General features: G+C 48.9%; 1 protein-coding gene across 11 annotated transcripts in view; it reads right to left on the reverse strand.

Annotated features, from left to right (window-relative positions):
• Nucleotides 1-19903, reverse strand: part of LOC309523559 (5-hydroxytryptamine receptor 2A-like) — a 266095-nt gene extending 246192 nt beyond the window's left edge. For all 11 annotated transcript variants that reach the window (XM_082207460.1, XM_082207469.1, XM_082207461.1 and 8 more), the window contains exon 1: nucleotides 18962-19903. The gene's annotated coding sequence lies outside the window, so the exon portion shown is untranslated. The remainder of the gene's footprint in view (nucleotides 1-18961) is intronic.
• Between the last annotated feature and the right edge of the window lie 430 nt (nucleotides 19904-20333).

Consider the following 20333-nt stretch of genomic DNA (forward strand, 5'->3'; position numbering starts at 1 on the left):
AATTTTGCACATTTCTTTAAAAATAAGAAACCTGGTTGTATATTCTTTTCCTTGATCCTGGCAAAAGATAGAGCAGCCACTGTTCCTCCAGTGACAGCTTTTCTCCATTCCTAGGATAATGTGAGTTAATACATGCACAATGCAGCAGACTCTCGGTCTTAATAAAGTAACATTTTAATTAAAGCAAGTTAAAGCCTGCCTCCACTGTTAGGAAATCCAAGGCCTAAAATGGATTTGGGGTCATCTCTTTTTAAAAACATTTAAAACTTCATGGATGAGAACAGCACAAGTGTAGTAGTTCAGGGATGCTGTGGGGCAGGGAGTCAAAGACCCATAATAATTTCTCCAGCAGGGTTCCCGTCTCCAGCATCCTAGAACCACCCAGCATGAAAAGGGGAACTTTTTAACCACCGAGAATAAGCCTTCTGGCCCTTAGCGATGATTGGAGCCAGTCAGAGTGAAAGGAGGTGAGTCAGTCCCTGAGGACGGGCTCCCAGGGTCACTCCGGAGGAGGTGCATCAGAAGACACTGAGGAGGAGTTGTTCTCTATGCTCCAGAGCTGTGATCAGCATGAAGAGACCCTGCCATTACACTAGAGGAAAGCAGTAAAAGAAAGGGAGGTAGATTTCCCACCTTGATGCAACTAAGTGAGATTAAGACCTAGAACAGCCTTTCTCAACCTGGTATGGTGTACCAGTTAGAAGACAATTGAACTCTGTGCCTTTCAGGGAAGTTTTTAACGTTTGATGTTTTATTGTATTTTTAATATTCTGTTAGGAGGCACCCAGAGTGGCTGGGAAACCCAGCCAGATGGGCAGGGTATAAATTATTACTATTACTATTATTACTATTACTAGTACTACTACTACGACTATTTCAGGTGCTGCTGCATTCCAGCTCCCAACAACCACAACCACATAAGCCATTGGTCAGGGATGATGAGAGCTGCATTCCAGCAGCTACTGGGGAGAGCTGGTTGGAGGAAGCTGACCTGGAACATCCTTGCAAGTTTGTGTCCTCACCTTAACGCAATCCCTGGCTCTGCCTTGCATCTCATTAAACTGCAGGATGCTGTAGCAGAAGTCCTTAATCTGCAGACAAAGATATCAAGGGTGACACAGGCATTTGGCTTCTCCTTTCTGAATCAACATCAGAAGCTGCTTCAGCGGGGACTGTGGCATCTTTGTAACTGAGTGATGGACCAGCTGGGGATGTCTGACATTGGCTGAACAGCCAAGAGGGAAATTAAGCTTATTGTGTTGTAAACCAAAGCTGGGTGCAGGTAGGCACAACTCTGGAGGTTTCTAAAAAGGGGGAATAAGGGTGAGGAATTTGGTTTTGATTTGTAAGCCACGGACAAGATCCCTAGAAGTGTTGAGGGGAGTATCTCCTTCCTTAGTGGGCTTTGAGGTAAGGCTGAGTAAGGCATCGACACAAGACTGCACTTTTCACAGCAGGGTGTGTTAGAAGAAGAGGTCCTAAATCAAACTGCTTTCAACCTCATTCAGTTCTAGAGAGCCAGTGTGGTGCAGAGGTTAGAGTCCTGGACTAGGAACTAGGAGACCAGGGTTCAAATCCCCACTCAGCTATGAAGCTCATTGGGTGACCCTGGGCCAGTCACAGTTTCCCAGCCTAAATTAGCTCCCAGAGTTGTTGTGAGGATAAAATGGAGAGGAAGAAAAGCATGTATGTCACTTGGAGAAAAAGAGGAGATGGAAATTGAATAAATCAATTAATCCAGTGCTTTAAAATGTAGCAAAGGCCATGTCCTAAGGAACATACAGTATACATTTAAAAAGCAAGGAGGGGAGAGGGAAGGAAAGTAGCATGTGAGCAAATGCAGTTGCATGTGCAGAGATTTTGCTTCTACTTGTGAAAGAGACTGAGGCAAAAGAACCAGGGAAAAGAAAAGTGTTTTAAAAGAAGAAATTGATGGATGTTTCTCTCTCTATTTCTCTCACTCACTCACTCTCACTGTGTGTGAAATAGAGGGTGGGGCCTCATCCAGACTTCCTTTGCAGCACACTTTACAGGCACAGGTCTGTGCACTAAAGCTCTCTGCCCAAGTGCTTTTGCTTTGTCCAGGCACTTTCCCCAGGAAAATCGACATTTCACCATTGAATTGGAGCAAGCATAAATCCATGGAAAACCCAAATGCCATTTGCTCTGATTCAGTGGTGAAATGAGAGAGAGGAAGGAAGGAAGGAAGGAAGGAAGGAAGGAAGGAAGGAAGGAGGTGTTGTGTGTGGAACCTCTGGGTGTTTTCAACAATGGCAACAAGAAAAAAATAAAACTGAGTTGTTTGATGGACTTTCAGACATAAAGCATCTGTAGAAAAATGGGTATGCAATATGTTGTGGCACATGGCATATAAAGAAGAGAAACAGAGGCAGAAATATTTCCCTCCAAAAACAACTAAGTATTGGGGTCATCATCTGGTTCACCGTATTCACAGGCTTAAAGAGTGGACTCTTTCCAGGAGGGATGAGGCTTCAGCCCTCCAGCTTCTCCTGGACTGCAGCTCCTATCAAAAGATCCCTGCCTTATCAAAGGCCCTTTTAGTCCAGAATTCTGTTTTCAGTGTCCAACCAGATCCTTCAGGGAAGCCCCCAAAGCTGGGCATGTAATGAGAACTGCAGCCCAACAACAGCAGGAAGGCCAAAGATTCCCTACCCTGTTCCAGCAATATCTTGAAAATGGGCAGCATTCACACTAAACAGGAAGTTTGCCTGCCATTGTTGGCTCATGAGCTTCCTGGAAGCATCTGGTTGAGAAGCAGGAAGTTGGTCAAAATCAGGGATGGAGAACCTGCAGTCCTCCAGATACTTCTGGAATACAATTCCCATCATTCCCGACAACTGACCATGCTGGCTGGGGCTGATGGGAATTTGAGTCCATCAGAGAGTCACAAGCTCCTTATCTCAGGTCTAGATGGATCTACTTTAGCCTGATCAGCAGAACTCTTCTTACATTCATTACAAGGAAAAGTTAATATATTGAATTGTGTCTATCCTGCACTTAACTATGCACACCCAGGCAACTGAAATTCTGCTCCCCAGGAAGCAGCCTGTAAATTATGCAGCATGATTAAGCAGATTTGCATATGTTTCCTTATATTGCCCAATTGATTCTGCCTATGTAAAGGGACGCGGGTGGCGCTGTGGGTTAAAGCCTCAGCGCCTAGGGCTTGCCGATCGGAAGGTCGGCGGTTCGAATCCCCGCGACGGGGTGCGCTCCCGCTGCTCGGTCCCAGCGCCTGCCAACCTAGCAGTTCGAAAGCACCCCCGGGGGCAAGTAGATAAATAGGTACCGCTTACCAGCGGGAAGGTAAACGGCGTTCCGTGTGCGGCTCTGGCTCGCCAGAGCAGCGTTGTCACGCTGGCCACGTGACCCGGAAGTGTCTCCGGACAGCGCTGGCCCCCGGCCTATAGATGTGAGATGGGCGCACAAACCCCAGAGTCTGTCAAGACTGGCCCGTTCGGGCAGGGGTACCTTTACCTTTACCTTTATGTTAGTAGTCCTCGGGAGATGGGATACAGTTGCTTGCTTTGCATATGGGAGCTACCGGTAGTTGGGGCTGGGAATGTTCCCCAGTCTGAAATCCTAGTGAGCTGCTCCTAGTCAATGTAGTCAACAGTGAGTTAGATGAACCAGTGGCCTGACTCAGTGGGAGGCAACTTCTTGTTTCCTAAGGTCACTGAAAGGTCAATCGCAGGAAGCCTTGCTCAGTCTCCACCCCCTTTACACACACACACACACACACACACACACACACACACACACTGTTCTTCAAATACAGTGGTACCTTGGGTTAAGTACTTAATTCGTTCCGGAGGTCCGTACTTAACCTGAAACTGTTCTTAACCTGAAGCATCACTTTAGCTAATGGGGCCTCCTGCTGCCACCGGAGCACAATTTCTGTTCTCATGCTGAAGCAAAGTTCATAACCTGAAGCACTATTTCTGGGTTAGCAGAGTCTGTAACCTGAAGCGTATGTAACCCGAGGTACCACTGTACATGAAAGGTTGCTGCATACAAATTGGCAAAGACTTCTTTTCCATTGCTTCAGAGGGCAGGATGAGGTGAAGCAGACTCACAATATAAAGGGCATACTTCAGCTGAACACTAGGGAAAAGTAGCAGTTGGTCTCCTGTATTTTAGACAGAGATTCTTTCCCAGCTCTACCTGGAGATGCTGGGGATCAAACCTGGAACATTCTGCATGCAAAGCAGGTGCTCTACCACTGAGCTGCAGCCATTCCCCAAAGAACCAATGAATTATACTGAAACTGATGGAACCAACAGCCCAGAGGAGTGATGGACTCTCCCTGGTCTTCAAGCAGAGGCTATGTTTGACAGCAGTGTTCCGGGGATGCTCTTACTGTCTGGATTTCCCGCATCAAGTAGGGGGTTGGTTTAGACAAGTTTACTTCCAACTCTTATCTTTCTATGATTCATTAAGCATTGCCCACACACTTGTAAGATTATTGTTATAAGCTTGGGAGTTTGACAGGAGAGAATTAATGTGACCAGAACAACTACAGAAACAAATGGTAGACTGCAGGTGCCTTAGACAAACTATGTGCACCCATAATCTTACATTCAGACATTACCACACCCAAGGGGCCTGTTTACTGAACATTCATTCTGATTTGTTTGCAAAAAGGTTGCAGGGAAGTTATAAACTGTCCACTGTTTGTAGAGCATTCTGATTTGTTTGTGAGGAAGCTTACACACCATCCCATCAAGTAATAGTAATCCCACACATTCCTCTGCGTTTCCTTACTGGAGAAAGTCCAATTACTAAACTCAAATATTACAAAAAGCATTTGTAATATTCATGAAGGACAAGGCTATCAGTGGCTGCTCGCCATGATGGCTACGCTCTGCCTCCAAAGGCAGAGGCAGTAATGCTTCTGAATTCCAGTTGATGGAAACCACAACAGGGGAGACAGCTGTTGTGCTCATGTCCTGTTTGCAGCATCTGGCTGGTCACTGTGAGAACAGGATGCTTAGCTATAGGAGCTATTGGCCTGATCCAGCAGGACCTTATGTTTTTAAGGCTCCAGTGACCTTCCAAAGAAAATCAAGCCTGGGTAAGTACAGCACCGCATGAAATTCCCTGGCAGGACAAACAGGGTAAGCATAACATGACGTTAGAGTCTTAAGGGTTACTAAGGAGCTTAAGTGGAGAAATTGTGGTATCATTATATGATCTGCAACCTACAGCTCTGAAATGATGCAGTGATTGGGATGCGACAATTTCAGAGTCTACATATCAACTCTAATTATTTTGGAATTGCTCATAAAAGCCACAGAAACCAACAGACAGCAAGTACCAAACTCTGCATTTCCAGTGATGTGGGGGCTATAATTAGATTTGGGGGACCTAATTTGAAGCTGTCCAGCCGGTCAACAAGAAGCCATCTAGCCATCCAGAATGCATCCGCTGGCTTTGAAATCTGTCCATGAAAATAATAGAATCCTGAAAATAAATCTGTAATTTTGTATAATTTCCTCAGGATGCGTGCTGACGACCACAACAGAATTTATGGCACTGTGAGTCATACCCATCTCCTTCAGAGATGTGTATGGGATGCTAATATCCTTAAGCTATTTTAAAAAATGATCCAGGAGCCCTTATGCAACAAACTCATAAGAGAAAAAAACCCTGCCTCAAAGATCAAAGCTAACTTGCGTAAAAGAAGTCCACTGAACTTCAGGACTGTAAGGATAGCTAAATATATTCTGATGCTATTGTCAGAGATGCTATCAATGGCAAAAAAAATTAAAATGAATAAACAACTGTACCACTCATTTGGGGTATCAAGCAGGGATCTAGGCTGATGTCTTCTTCATTCAATCTCCAGGCACGCCTGGAAGAAGCAGACCATTTGGATCCCTTCCAGTCGGGATTCAGGCCTCACCATGGGACTGAAACTGCCTTGGTCGCACTGGTCAATGATCTCCAGCAGGCTAGGGACAAAGGTGAGAGCTGTTTCCTAGTTCTGCTGGATCTCTCAGCGGCTTTTGACACCTTCAACCATAACATCCTTCTGGACTGCCTAGCGGGGCTGGGAGCTGGGGGCACTGTTATACAGTGGTTCCACCCCTTCCTCCTGGGCCGTGTTCAGAAAGTGGTGGTAGGGGATGAGTGTTCAGACCCCTGGGCTCTCACCTGTGGGGTGCCTCAGGGTTCTGTCCCCCATGCTTTTCAACATCTACATGCAGCCCCTGGGAGAGATCATCAGGGGGTTTGGGCTGGGTGTTCATCAGTATGTAGATGATACCCAGCTCTACCTCTCTTTCAAATCAGAACCAGTGAAGACGGTGAAGGTCCTGTGTGAGTGTCTGGAGGCGGTTGGAGGATGGATGGCAGCTAACAGATTGAGGTTGAATCCTGACAAGACAGAAGTACTGTTTTGGGGGGACAGGAAGCAGGCGGGTGTGGAGGACTCCCTGGTCCGGAATGGGGTAACGGTGTCCCTGAAGGACCAGGTGTGCAGCCTGTGCATCATTTTGGCCTCACAGCTGTCCATGGAGGCAAAGTTCAATTCTGTGTCCAGGGCAGCTGTCTACCAGCTCCATCTGGTACACAGGCTGAGACCGTACCTGCCCGCAGACTGCCTTGCCACAGTGGTGCATGCTCTGGTTATCTCCCGCTTGGATGCACTCTACGTGGGGCTACCTTTGAAGGTGACCTGGAAACTGCAATTAATCCAGAATGCGGCAGCTAGACTGGTGACTGGGAGCGGCCGCCAAGACCATATAACACCAATCTTGAAAGACCTACATTGGCTCCCAGTACGTTTCCGAGCACAATTCAAAGTCTTGGTGCTGACCTTTAAAGCCCTAAACGGCCTCAGTCCAGTTTACCTGAAGGAGCGTCTCCACCCCCACCGTTCTGCCTGGACACTGAGGTCCAGCGCCGAGGGCCTTCTGGCGGTTCCCTCACTGCGAGAAGCAAAGTTACAGGGTACCAGGCAGAGGGCCTTCTCGGTGGTGGCGCCCGCCCTGTGGAACACCCTCCCACCAGATGTCAAAGAGAAAAACAACTACCAGACTTTTAGAAGGCATCTGAAGGCAGCCCTGTTTAGGGAAGCTTTTAATGTTTAATAAGTTATTGTATTTTAATATTCTGTTGGAAGCCGCCCATGCCCAGGGGCACACAGATGAGGCAGAGCTCACAGGCAGCCACTGCTGCCAGGGTTCCTGTGACTACCAGCAGGCTGCAGAGGCAAAATGTGCTACCCTGAAAATCAGGGTGCAACAACACTAGGTCTTTTGGCCAAACCTTGGAGAAGGGTGATACCTCGGTGGTATATAGAAGGACCCAGGTTCGGTTCTCTGTATCTCCAAGGAGTGTGGGACCTCCTACAGGAAAATGTATTGGGACAACTCTAGTTGCAGGAGTCTGTGAGTGGGGATTAAGAGGATCTGCTATGCAAGCAGACTCTCTAAAGTGCTAGCAGGATAGCCATATGTGGTAACATTGGGGAAGCACTGCAGAACAAACTAAAGCCTCGGTCCATCTGTTGACACTGTAGCCTCAGCTCTCCAGTCTGCCACACCAGAGTCTTTTTCAGTCCTGCCTGCAGGTGCCAGGGATTGACTCTTTTGCATGCAAAGCATGTGCTCTGCTCCCTTCCCCGATGCATTCTCTATGCAAGGTATAATTACTTTCTTTTTGTCTGTCCTGATCTATTACTGATTGATTCCATTGGGCAACTCAGAGTTTTAGTATTGCTATAGAGGGAGGGAAACCTCTCTCTCCACTCTCGTATAGCTTTATAAAAGCTCAGTCTCATCCTCCACCCACTGAACTGATTCTTCTCCTATAGCAGACATAGGCAAACTCAGCCCTCCGGACGTTTTGGGACTACAACTCCCATCATCCCTGACCACTGGTCCTGTTAGCTAGGGATCATGGGAGTTGTAGTCCCAAAACAGCTGGAGGGCCGAGTTTGCCTATGCCTGTCCTATAGCAATATTGCTACTGTCTCAGTATAAGGCAGCCTCCAATGTTCCTATTTAAAACTGAATTGTTCTTTCAAATCAAGAGGACTAGAATCCTGCTTTCCTTTCTTTAATGGAAATGGACTACAGCTCGATGGGAGAGCGCCAGCTTTGCAAGTAGGAGATCCCCAGGTTCAATCCTGGCACCCACAGGTAGGGCTAGGGAAGACCGCTGTTTGAAACCCTGGAAGGCAGCTGCCAGTCAGTGTGGACAATACTGAACTAATGGACTGAGAGTCTGACTCAGTAATGAGGCAGGTTCCTATGTTCCTTCTTCCAGCAGATCTGCAATGGTGCTCTTCCTGAAGGCAGTGTTCTCCACAGCATGCGCTGTCAGGCACTGACAGAGGAAGAGGAGTGCGGGGGGAGCACACCACCCCAGCAGCATGATCCCGGTGGGGTGCCATCATGGCTGCCCCTCCCCCGCGCACGCTGGGCCTCACGCCCCCACAGGCGGTGCGCCATGCCCCCAGGATGCACGTCACGCCCCTGCGGGCGGTGCACCACCCCCTGGGACACACGCCAGTCCGCCCCCGTCTGCTCTCTACCCCCCCCCATGCAGTAGCATGGAGCTCCACCACTGCTGTCAGGGTGCAGAAGGGAGAGAGACCAGGGCAGAGGGAAGATTTCTCCTGGAGGAACTGTTTAACAGGTGAGGAGACAGAAAAGAAAACAGCCCTCTTGATCCAGCCCCTTGGGAAAGTTGCCCCCACACACACACACACAGAGAGAGAGAGAGAGAGAGAGAGAGAGAGAGAGAGCTGGGGGGTGGGGTGGAATCTGGGCCCCACATCCCTTCCAGAAGCAAAAGCAAAACCATACCAAGCCATCCAACATTGCACAACCTGCCTTCATGAGCACTGCAGGGTGATGCTGCCTCCTTGGCTGCTGCAATTCAGCCATGTTCTACCTGCAGGCAGGCTGTGCTTTGCTAGCCCTGCACCTGCTTTGGGAGGGAGGAAGCTAAAGTGCAAGAAAGAAAGGCACCCTGCCAAGACACTGCAAAGCGAAGCAAGGCAGCCCTTCCTCCTTCCAAACTCAGGCTGAAGAAAGATACAGCCAGAGAGGGAGCCATTCTTAGTGCTGCAGCATGAAGCAAGGGGTATGGCTCCAGTTAACAGTCTCCACTGGAGGGAACCCAGCAGGGCCACCCTGTCCATGAGTGCAAACACAAACCTCTTCCCTGACTATGGCTAAGTACCCCCACCACCCAAAATCTACAGAGCCCAAAGTGAAGAGCAGCAAAATATTGAAACCACAATCAAGGCTCACCTGCTCCTGCTGGTGCTTTAACTATTCCATGTTGTGCTAAACCAAGGTTTAAGTAAGTGATCAGCTGCCAGGCATGTCAGCTTCAATTATAGTTAACATTTACAGTGGTACCTCGAGTTACAGATGCTTCAGGTTACAGACTCTGCTAACCCAGATATAGTGCTTCAGGTTAAGTACTTTGCTTCAGGATGAGAACAGAAATCGTGCAGCAGCGGCGCAGCAGCGGTGGGAGGCCCCATTAGCTAAAGTGGTGCTTCAGGTTAAGAACAGTTTCAGGTTAAGAATGGACCGCCAGAACAAATTAAGTTGTTAACCCAAGGTACCACTTGGTACCCAAGGTACCAATTTCATAGGTGGCATAGGATGCATTGCGCATTCAGCTAGTGGTAGGCTGGCAACAGTGTGGAACATGTGACACACAACACCTGCCTGCTACATCTCAGCAAAGGGGTCTCTGCATTCCCCCCCCCCCGAACTCCAGAATCTCAATGCAAATCCCCAATTAGACTTTGCAAGCAGGGCAGGGAAGAAGAAGCCCATTCACTGCCAGTATTTCAGAAAGACCAAAGCAGTTAGACCCAGGTAATTACAGTGGTACCTCCGGTTACAGACGCTTCAGGTTACAGAGGCTTCAGGTTACAGACTCCGCTAACCCAGAAATAGTACCTCGGGTTAAGAACTTTGCCTCAGGATGAGAACAGAAATTGTGTGGCAGTGGCGTGGTAGCAGCAGGAGGCCCCATTAGCTAAAGTGGTGCTTCAGGTTAAGAACAGAGCTCCAGAACGAATTAAGTTCTTAACCCGAGGTACACTCTATAGGCTTCTTAGGCAGTCATCGATCCCAGATGAAGCTGACTGAGGGGCTGATAAGGGGCAATGAAAAAGGCACACAGTGTAACAGATTTGGTCAACAGCTCACATATCCCACACAAAGAAAAGGAGTGTGATTTTTGTGTTAAGGCTGGACTCCTGCTCGGTGCCAACTGCAATCCTCTGCACACCCACTTGGGACTTACTCCCAAGTAAGCATGCTTAGAATCAGGCTCCAATTTCTTGGCTGTCGTGGAAATGACAGGGCCCACATTTCTTGCATTTCCTTGAATGGAAAAATTATTCCACCTTGAATTCTTGCCCCTGGTGCTCCAATTTCTTTCCCTTCTTCTGTTGTCTTCTTTATCCCTTTTTCTAGATTGTATTTGAAGTTTTTGTACAACTCAGCTTGCAGACGAGGGTTTAATGCAGGAAAGAGTAAGCAACCTCCAGATTCCCAGACTATCCCTGTATCTTTGACCCCTTAGCTTGCCTCCCTATCTCTTTGATGTTTAGACAGATATGTCTTGGGTTGCATCCTGTCTACAACTTCCTCCTCCTCACATTTCTCTCCTGTGCTTCAAAATGAGAGATCATCTTAAATCTATCCTCTGAGAACATAGAAGCAGGCATGTCTGCGTATGTCTTCTCTAGATTAGTTAGTTAGCTTAGAACCAAAAACCTTTTATATCTAAGATATATATTTTCTGCAATAAACTCCTGTATTATTTTCTTACTCTACAAGTGTAGCCTTATCTGTTTTTCTGTGATTTCAACAAGTTTATTCTCTCATGTAATCAAAATTCACAAGCCAGACGCTGCTTACTCTGCATACCAAAGAGCTCCAACAGGTAATTCAGTCCAGTAGGAAGACCCTTGGGGAAGTCAGCTGTCTGTCATGCATGGGTCGTTCCAAGCCCTGCTCCCAGTTATCCTTAGAAATGCTGTGGGCCAAAACAGGGACCTTCTGCATGCAAGGCAATGCCTGTCAAGCTATGGCTCTTCTCTCAGGCATGCAACAAAAGGAATTCCTCAGCCATTCTTGCATAAACAGGAGTCATAGTACAGGCTCCCAAATGGAATGCACCTTTCCAAGCCATACCACATTGAGCCCAAGCAACCGTGGTGGTGCAGCTCATTCCATCAGAATGACACCACCACAAAAAGCACTGCTGGGCACTTGTGTGCATGTGCCATCCAAACTCTGCAGTGTATAAGCCACAGCCTTCCAGGCATGCCAATGGCCAAAATGCTGGGGCAGGGATTTGTGAGCCCCTCATTAACAGCCAAATAAGCCACTTGCCATCTTAGGAAAACAGACAGTAGCAGCTGCCATTATATCAGGGAGGTTAACTGAACACCTTACACTGCCAATTTTGCCCCTTCACTGCATCAGTCCAAGCTCACGCATGCACAGTCTAAATCTGCTCTGAATAGGCTTTTCTCTCTCTCTATTTTTTTTTCCAGCTGATTAAATCTTGGCCACTCCATTTTGACTCCGATTGCCTTAATGATGAATCATTATCAGGCTCTGGCCCTGTAGGAAAGCAATTTAAGTGACTACTTTCTTCCCATTTGCAACTACATGTGTTTCACCAATGCTGCCCTTTAAATTCACCTTTCAAGTCAGACTCCATTCTTGTGAGTAACAAGAGAACATTCCCTCAATTACCTTCCACTGGTAAGCAAAACAAGGAAAGGGCTCCTGCTCCAGTGTAAACAAAGTCAAGTATTTCTCCAGAAAAGGGCTTGCTGTTGTCACCTGTGCTGTGAACATGTGTTTTGTTTATTCATTTATTTACAGTCTCTGCTAAGCCTATTCCAGCTGCCCCTTTTAACACCAATGCAGACACACGTCCCAAAAGACGGCTCCGGATTCATAGAAAGCATTTAGCTGCCTTCCTCTGATACTTGCCTCATCCCCAAAACAGACAGACATGCAAAATTCTGCTGGAAGTTAATTGGTGAGCGATTTCATTTCCTATGTTGTGTGCACCAGCTCTGGGGGACAAATGTGAGCAGATTCCCATTGCTCACAAGGATGGGCTTTTTTTATAAGAAGATATAAAGATACCCATAAACGATATATCTGTATCATCTTACCGGCTGCAGATCACCCGTGAGGCATTCAACAGGAGAATATGAGGTTACAATCTGCTGTTGTAACCACTGCCAGATAGGCGGTCAGGGCTCTTTATTCCCCAGATAGTGCTTCAAGAACCCAGGACCTCTCTTGCCTCTCCTACATACCAAACTTAGATTGCTGCCTGCATTCACCTAAAGACCCACACTTTCCCATTGCTAGAGAAACCCCATGTGAATGAAGGACTGAAGCTGTGAACACCTTGCCATCTTAAAATGCAGTGTGGTCATTGCTCTTCCTCCCTCCCTCCCCCTCTCCACCCAACACACACACTGTGTTTCAAAGTCACCCTCTGTAGACTGAGAGGGGGCATAGATGCCTTTGGAAATAGCTTAGTCTGTAGAGAGCATGAGATGCTTGGTCTCAGGGTCATGGGTTGTGCCCCACATTGGGCAAAAGATTCCTTCATTGCAGGGCTTGGACTAGATGACCCTTGTTTTTCCTTCCAACTTTATGATTCTACATGGCTTACGTTTTCAATTCAGATCAAACATGGTTTGGGAGGAAACCACATCAAAACACAGTATTTCTCAAGAAGCTGCAGGATAAATATGGGTTGTGACTAGTGGTGTGTGTGCAAATAATAATAATAATAATAATAATAATAATAATAATAATAATAATAATTTATTTATACCCCGCCCATCTGGCTGGGCTTTCCCAGCCACTCTGGGCAGCTTCCAAAAGAATATTAAAATACTATAATACATCAAACATTAAAAGCTTCCCGAAACAGGGCTGCCTTCAGATGTCTTCTAAACCAGTGGTGGGAATGCAGTGGCTGCAGGAGTATACAAAGTCTAGGTCAGCCTTCTGTAACCCAACATCCTCCACCAGCAGGTCCCTAGGTGGGCTGCAGCAATTTAAAACTCAGTATTAAAAACTAATTACATTCACAGGAATAGTGTGGGCCATGAAAACACACATCTCAGGTGTTGAGGTTCATTAGAGCAACATTCCCTTTGCCTCATCATTTGCAAGGGACCATTCCCCCTCCCTCTCTCCATCCTCATTTTCTTTCTTTCCTTTTTCCTTGTTTTAGAACAAGCCAGGCTTCCTTAACCTGGTGCCCTCCAGACAACAACACACACCTTCAGCCCCAGGGTTACATGAGAGAGGGATATTACAGCTCCAGCTTCTCACAACACAGCTTCTCACAGTTCTGTCTCGGGACAGAATAATCTGTTGGTTTTAGTTCTCTCAGTTTCTCATTTTTCCAATCTTAAATTCAGTTCCACACATTTCTGCAGCAATCTGCATTTTTAAAAAAATAATGAATTGGAGTGTGAATTTCTCCTAATAAAACCCATTTTTGTATGCAGTTTGACTAATATAGACATTTTTGCCAGCCATCTCCCCCAGTATAATGAATTCACCAATATCAGCATTTTATGCACACTTTCCCTAATCTATGCATTTTTGTAAACGTTTAGACAGAGAACTGTTTCCAGAATTTAGATAACTGTGGATTTCAAAGGATGGCTATGTATTGGTTAAGTGATCATTTCGTAAGATTCAGCTTCAAATGCAGGCTGAATCAGATTTCTTCCGTAGTCCTAATAGAGACACATCAATTGGGGAAAGCAGGACATCAAGCTGATTGGCAGTAGGTTGAGAACAGTGAGTGAGGAAACATTCATTCTCAGTGCATGTCCTTAACTTGTGGAACTCACTGAAACAAAGTATAGTGATGGGTAGAAGCTTAGGCTGATTTCTTTAGATAGGCATATCAATTAGCCATGATAACTAAACAGAGCTTTCACATTCAGAGACGGTATACTTTCATTTACCATGTCCCAGAGCTGTGTCCAGACAAGAGAGCTGGAAGAAACTCTTCTTGGAAGAAAGGAGAGGGGTTGCAAAAGCAGTGGATCCTTTCTGCTTGTTGATGAAGTTCCTGATGGGCAATGATTATATATAGCCGCCCAGAGTGGCTGGGGAAACTCATAAATTATTATTATTATTATTATTATTATTATTATTATTATTATTATTATTATAGCAGGGTTTGGGGACCCCGCAGTCCTCCAGTTGTTGCACTACAACTCCCATCGCCCTTTCATTAGCTAAGGCTAAGGCAGGTTGGAGACCAACATCTAGAGGACCACAGGTTTCCTATCCCTGATATAAGGGATATTCCCAGTGCTCTTCCTCCAGCATTCAGAGCCCTTTGTCAACATTATCTGAATAATCCCTCCAACCCAGTTTATAAAACAGAAGCATCAGTTGCACTGGTAGGACAGCAGGGTACGGAGTCCAACCAGTGGCGTAGCGTGGGTTCTCAGCACCCGGGGCAAGGCAAGTAATTTGCGCCCCCTAACCCGTGGATTTTAGCACTCAAGTCTCTTCCGCGCCCCCCCCCAGATGTTGCGTCAGGTGCGGCAGGCCCCCCTGCACCCCCCACGCTACGCCACTGCTCCCACCACAAGTCTTCAGGACAGCCATCCAAAGGCTGGTGCGGGGAGAAGGTCTCTCCGCCCCACCGCCAGCCTTCGGAGGAGGTCCGAGGACAGTGGGGTTCCTGCTTCCTCGAGAAGGGCCGGCCAAACGCGCCCCCCCAAATGTTGCGCCCGGTGCGGCTGGCACCCCTGGCACCCCCCACGCTACGCCACTGAGTCCAACAGTAGGTGGCACTAGAACAAATGGCAGCCAGAGACACCCCCTGGACTAGTTCTAAGAAAGAAGGTGAGCAGGTGGAGACTGGCTGAGGGCAGTCCCCCTTTGCCCTAATAGACCAGCCTCCATTGCTGTCACACAGAACAGAATATTTTTCCCTATACTGGAGACTGAGGCTGAAGAAGCGCTTAAGGGCTTGCTTAAGGGCACCCAATGAGCTCTTGGCTAGAGTGCAATTTGAATTCAAAGCTCATCGTAAGGAACTATGATGCTTGGAAGGTCCCCCACATGAGTGCCTGAAGATGGGCAAGTGGTCTGACTCAGTACACAAGCAAACTGTGTCTATTTTCTGGTGGATTCAATCACATGCTGCAAGTTTCATGTTGTGCAATGCTTAGAAGGTCTTGCACAGCAAACCCGCTTCTCCAGAAGACTCAACTTTTTGCAGTAAGGAAAGTGATGAGGAACTGCACTAGAAAGTGTGGGTTAACATTTGCTTTGACACAATGTCATCTGATGTATCCCACAAACAAATCAGAAGGAAAGCTCATTAAATATTCTAATCTCCCCGCGAATGTATTGCGATGAATGTTCAACAAATGGGTTGTCTGAGAGCTGCATGCTAAGCCAGATTCTTATGCTCTCTCCCAGATAGTAAGCTTTGCCACTGAAAGATGAGAAATTGTGTGTCTTGTTCTGTGTACACACCAAACATTTAAAGCACATTTCTCCACCTTACAAAGAATCCTGGGAAGTGCAGTTCGTTAAAGGTGCTGGGAGTTGCAGCGCTGTGAGAGCTAAACTACAATTCTCAGGATTGGGGGGGGGTTGCTTTAAATGCATGGAGTGTGCGCAGCCATCAGAAGCCAAGCACATGTATACTCACACCCTTTACACATCCCTGTTATAATTATTTCTTCCACATCACCAGTGTGTCAGCTACTGCCTGCCTGAAGCACCCACCCTGTTTCAGTACAATTTGAGAAAACATGCTTATTCCACCCCTCAACATATGCCCTTCACTGAAAACAATTCTGCAGCTGGCACTTATCCCTTGAAGAGACACACACACACACACACAGAGAGAGAGAGAGAGAGAGAGAGAGAGAGAGAGAGAGAGAGAGAGAGAGAGATAAAGGGTGGCAAATGACAAAAAGCTCTCTCCATTTCTGCCTGGGAGGAAGAGTTCCATTGTGGCGTCCCTCCCGGCAGTTAGAAAAATCACTCTACGCCTGTGGTCACTCAGCAACAACTAAACTGGATTCTAAACGTTCAGCTATTCTAAACGTTCAGCTCCCCTCCGAGAGAAGGGAAAAAGCACCAGCCACACAAAAACTGAATCCGTTCCAGTACCGATTCATGTAGTAACGTGCAGGGCAGAGGCTCGCACATTCCGACACCACTTCTAACTCCCAACCCAATTAAAGAAAATCAGTCGCTTGCATCGCTTAGTAACCGAGATCAACACAGGGTCAACGCTGTATTGGAAAATCAGAGATGTTGCTGTTCCGTGGTCCCCTCCTCCTCCTCCTCCTCCTGCTGCTGCTACTGCTGCTGCTCCATACCTGCGAGTCAACCGGGGAGAACAGCTAGTCCTAATCTACTTCTAGGCGCTCTTGGTGTTCTTCACTGGTGCCAAACTGTGCACGGCCCTCTGGGTTAAGCTCCACATTTGGCACCTCCGAGGAAGCACCAGGAATGCTGCTGCGCTCCATAGGTGCATGGCAGCACGGCAGAATGTGCCCTGGCTGATTCCCAGGCTGTTGTTCTTAGGTGCTCACAGCACAAGGAAGGCGCTTCTAAGAGAAAAGGCAGGTTTTGTGGGGGAGGGAAGAGAACAGGGGTCGGAAGAGATTGTTGCTCTGTAGCAGAGCAACTTCTGTGGATGCATAAAGTCCTCGATGCAACTCTCCCCCTGCCACTCGCGGGCAGCATTGCCCGGGGGAGGATATTGGGCAGCTGGGGAAAAACCCCGCCCCCCTCTGCCTAAAACCTTGCAGAGCTGTTGCCTTTCCTGGATTAACAAACCGATCAGCCTGACTCCATAAAGCAGCTTCTTTTCATAGAATCATAGAATCACAGAGTTGGAAGAGACCACAAGGGCCATCGAGTCCAACCCCCTGCCAAGCAGGAAACACCATCAGAGCACTCCTGACATATGGTTGTCAAGCCTCTGCTTAAAGACCTCCAAAGTAGGAGACTCCACCACACTCCTGGGCAGCAAATTCCACTGTCGAACAGCTCTTACTGTCAGGAAGTTCTTCCTAATGTTTAGGTGGAATCTTCTTTCTTGTAGTTTGGATCCATTGCTCCGTGTCCGCTTCTCTGGAGCAGCAGAAAACAACCTTTCTCCCTCCTCTATGTGACATCCTTTTATATATTGGAACATGGCTATCATATCACCCCTTAACCTCCTCTTCTCCAGGCTAAACATGCCCAGCTCCCTTAGCCGTTCCTCATAAGGCATCGTTTCCAGACCTTTGTGACCTTTTTTGTGTGCATGCTGCTGAGCACCTAGGCACCTGCCCCACGGAAGCCTTTCCGAACATTGCACTCTGTCTCAGCACCGCCAACATCTGCGAAAGGCCATCCGTCTCTGTGAAAACGCCCCTCGAGGCTGGCCAAGGGTCAGAGGCTCGCTGGGGGCTGCTGGGATGAATTTTTCTATGTTATTGCTTCGGCGTCAAAGATGTTTTTACTGTTGTTGCGCTCAAGGCTCGTTTACAGGTCCCGGGGGGAGGTCGAAAAGTGGGTTTAAAAGAAAAAGCCTTTAATTAAATAGCAGTTTTGGCCTGCAGTGCTTTTGCCTTGAACACATACACACGAACACAGGCAGCACTCAGGTACACGCTTGCTGGAGAAAGGTAGGGCCTTAAGCGTTTAAAAAGTTGCAAATACTCAAAACCACAAAGCGATCTTAGCTCCGCCAGGCGGCCGAGGCAAAGACACAAGATTTCATTGACAATCCAGCTAACTCCCGGGTCTACTGCCCCACTCCTGTATATGCTGTCCTCCTCGCTCCCCATTTAATCCCAGCAACAACCCTGTGAGTTAGGTTACATTAGTCCTACGGTGCGGCACCAGGAGGTTGTGAAGCACTCTCCCTGCTCCCTCTCTTTTCATGGGGTGCCTGGATGCCTGGGAAACCTAGGCAAGGCTTCTTGGAGAGGAAAGGATTTACTTTCCGAGGAATCAGCTGACGCGGTAACTCTTTGGTAGGTCTGGTCGGTGGGATTCCTTTGGATGTCAACAACAGGAGAAGAGCCACAGGTCTGCAGAGACGGTGGGCGCATAACCCTCCTGCGGAAGCCCCAGCGCTCTCCTCCGCACGCCCCCGCACTCTTGCGCATCAGCCCCCGTTCACTGCGACGGGTCTAGCGCAGGTGGGCTTCTCGGGGTGGATCGTACCCCACAGGGTCAGCAGGCGATGCGCTGCAAGGAACAGCTCCTGTGGCCGCCCCTCGCGCCGCGCACCCCATGGCTCACCCCAGCACCCACAGGTGACATGACCTTGTCCAATTTTCCCGGAGGGAAGAATGCTACCCAGGATAATGTGCAGAGCTACAGGCTCGTTTGTAAAGGGGGCAGGAAGGACGACAGCCTCTGAGCGATACCCTCCGGAGGCAATGAAGCGTAACTTCACAAGGCGAGGAGAGCGTTACAAAGGCACATTACCACCGAAAACCCAACCTGGTTCGCAGCGCTATCCTACGCGGGTTTTATAGTCTGATGTCCCGTCGGCTCCACTATCCTAGCGCATTCCTAGCACGGGAAGGGAGGGGAATCGCCGCCTTTCATCCAGCGCGCAAATTCCGTGCACGCTTCCTCGCCAAGTAAAAAGCGTGCACGGGATCGTGGCCCCCCAAAAATCTCTTCGCAGCGGGTCCCTGCCTCCCCCAAAGCGTGACTGCCTCTGGGGTGAAAAGAGCCCACGAGATATAATGCAGAAGCCACGTCCTGGCTGGACTGTCCCGAGATAAATTTGCCCTCTCGCTCCCCCTTCCCCGCGTCCGGAGAGGCAGACTTAAAGCAGCAGGGATACCAAGGGGCAAGCCTTTCGGAGGCGCAGACTGTGAGAGGCGCGCGCTTCGCTAGGGGCAGCCTACCTGGCAGGCGCGGTGTCCGGTCGCGAGCGAGCGCCGCCCAGAGCTGCTGCTGCTGCTGCTATTCCTCCTCGTCCGGATCCCCGCTCCCCTTCGCGCGGGTCTGCATGCCATTGCTGTGCGGCGACGCCCGGGCTCAGGCTGCCAGCCTCCTTCCAGTTAGTGGCCGCCGCCGCCGCCGCCGCCGCCGCCGCCGCCGCCGCCGGTCCCGGCGCGCGCTCGCTCGCTCAATCAACCCTGGCGGCGTCGAGGGCGCCTCCGCTGCAGGGGCATCTCCAGAGGCGCGGTGCGGCTTCGCGGCGGCAGGAGCAGCGCCTCCGCCGGCCGCTGCAAGGCTAGGCTGTTGGTCAAGGCTACTGTTACACCCCAGAGCCGCTTGCCAAGAGAAGGAGCCGGCGTAGCAGGAGCAGCCACCGCAACTCCGCCAGCCGCCAGCACCGCCTACCGTCCGCCATCCCGCCGCCGCCTGGCCTCCCCGCTAATCGGATCCGCTGCCGCTGCCGCTGCACGCCTCTGTGGGTGACGGGGAGGGAGGAGAGAGGAAAACGAAAGACCCCGACGTCTTAGTGCTGCTGCTGCTGCTCTTAAAGGAGCCTGGGCCACCAAAGCGCCTGCCCCAAGAAGCCTGCAAACGGTGCCGCCTCTCTCCAAAGACAGAGCGAGAAAGCGGCCTTCATGGCCCCAGAGAACCCCCCCTCCTTAAGGAAGGCAGTCATTGTACCGTTGTGGTCCCGCTATTGCACCGCATAAAGGTGCAACAGGTGAAGTGACAGGAGAGAAAGGGGCCACCTGTTGATGTGCAGAGGACAGCGTCTCCTAGGGGCGCGCCTGCCCTCTGTAGGTGCGGTTGCCAACTGACCAGAAGTCACACCCCACGCTGTTCCTTTCCCTTTAAGAACAGCTGGGTGGATAGAGGTCGGCAGCTGAAGCTGTATGCGACATGGCCATTAAAAGCACAGCTGCAGGGCCCACTTTTTAAATCTGCCAACACTGTGGACAAGAAGATAAAAGGTTACTCTTCCCTTTCTAGCTATGCTTTTCATTGGTAAGTTTTCAAGGCTGGCAGAATATCACAATGTGCAGCTTCCCCATCATCACAGCATTTCTAGGCACTTCTGTCTGTCAGGCACTGGTTAAAATCACACACACTGTACAAGCCCAGCTGACTTCTACCAAGTCAGACCACTGCACCATCATCTAGCTCTGTACTGTTTACACTGACTGGCAGCTGCTCCCCAAGTTTTCAGGCAAGGATTTTCCCACTCCAACCCCTACCCAGAGATGAGAGGGGTTGAACCATGGGCCTTCTGTGTGCAAAACAGATGCTCTACCACCGAGCTGCAGCCAACAGACAAACAATTGTGCATGATCAGAG

Source organism: Podarcis vaucheri (genome assembly GCF_965113315.1).
Source record: "Podarcis vaucheri genome assembly, chromosome: Z".
Lineage (NCBI taxonomy): Eukaryota > Metazoa > Chordata > Lepidosauria > Squamata > Lacertidae > Podarcis > Podarcis vaucheri.